The sequence below is a fragment of the Lipotes vexillifer genome, unplaced genomic scaffold (genome assembly GCF_000442215.2).
Source record: "Lipotes vexillifer unplaced genomic scaffold, Lipotes_vexillifer_v1.1 scaffold185, whole genome shotgun sequence".
NCBI classification, from domain to species: domain Eukaryota; kingdom Metazoa; phylum Chordata; class Mammalia; order Artiodactyla; family Lipotidae; genus Lipotes; species Lipotes vexillifer.
Window position 1 is genome coordinate 1,171,268 of NW_006794406.1, and position 1,727 is coordinate 1,172,994.

Genomic DNA, 1,727 nt, shown 5'->3' on the forward strand with positions numbered 1-1,727 from the left:
CAAAAATATTTCAAAACACATAGTTCTGAATCCAGATAGAATGAGTGTGAAACTCTTTGTAGCAAAACAGTGAGTGAATAACGTCTCTCCAAGCATCATTTTCCTTATGTGCAAGAGATTTCCAGCACAGCCTTTTGCACAGAGTAAGACCTATAAATGGTACCTCTTGTTTGCTGGCTAGATTGAAGATTTTCAGCCTTGGCTGCATATTAGAATCACCTAAAGAGATTTTTCAAAATACCAATGCCTGGAACCCACCTTCAGAGACCCAGACTCAGTTCTGGGGTAGAGTCCAGGCATCAGAAAGTTTAAAAGCTGCCCACATACAGTCATGGCTGAAAACCCATGGGCTGGACCCATAACTGAACACGTCTAGCACCTGAGAAGCATGGTGATACACTGTCTCTCTTCAAGGGGCATATTCACCTTCTTGCTTTACGTTTCTAATTCTTTACCAAGCAATAGATAGCATACTACTTAGTCAGCAGAATTCTAACTACTTTCTGCTCTGAAATTCCTCAACTGTGGTGCAATCCACTCATGGTTCATCTCAGTCAATAACACAGCATGGATCCTGAGTCATAATCTCTTATGTGTCTCTCCACATGTACAATTTATGGTCAGTTATCAGCATACAATAGTTTCTGGAGGTGTTAAAAAGCAGTGCCACCAAAAATTCCCTAAGGAAGAAGAAAAGGGCTAGAAGCAAATGGCATTGGAAATCCATAAGCTAAATAATTAGCAAATGACTCATTACATTTCAGCTATTTTCAACCTGATTTTTAATAGTTTAGCTTCTAAATATAGTAATTAGTGATGTGCTTTTTGTAATTTTACATTCAGTAATCCCTAAATGTTCATATCTCATACATTTTCCCTTGTACAGTCAATTCCTTTGTGTACAAAGCAGGAGAAGCTTTCTTCAAATACAGATTATCCAAGAGATTCAGAACCACTGGTATTCTGCCTAGTCATTTTGTCTCTGTAGATCTTGACTTTTTTTTCTGGTTGGACAAAGGAAATAAATGTAGCATAATTTTGAACCTTGCCAATGAGAGAGAGCAACTAAGTAAGAAAGAAAAAGAAAAAAAACTAAACCCCAAAATCCAACACCCAGACATTATGTGTGTCATGATATGACAAAATCAGTACCCAGAACCACTATAGGGTCTTCTTGCCTGAATCTAATCAAGCCTCTAGACCTAATAAGAAATACAAGGGACAAAGGATCAAGTTTAAAAACTACCTCAAGGAAGCAATCAGCCAAATCTAGAATGTGGAACAGTCAATAAGAAAAATGACCTTGCTTCTCTATCAAATCAATCACATGGAAAAGCAGGGGACCAATTATAATAGAGTGAAAGAGATTTAAGAATCATAATCATGAAATGCAATGTGTAGACTTTGTGTTCTCTTTTGACCAAAGCACCTATGAAAAGAACACTTGGGACAGTCAGGAAAATCAGATTATAGACTAAGTCCAGTATTAGGTACTATAAATGAATTATTCTTAATATTGTTAGATGTGATAATGGCATAACAATTATGTGTAAAACAGAAATGTCATCAGAGGTACATACTGAAGAATTTTGTAATCCTGCAAGAAAAATGGAAGGAGGAATAGATGAAAAATTATTGATAATTTTTGAAGCTGGGGGACAGATACATGGAGGTTTATTATCTTATACTTCCCATTATTGTGTATATTTGGAAAGTCCCCAATAAAG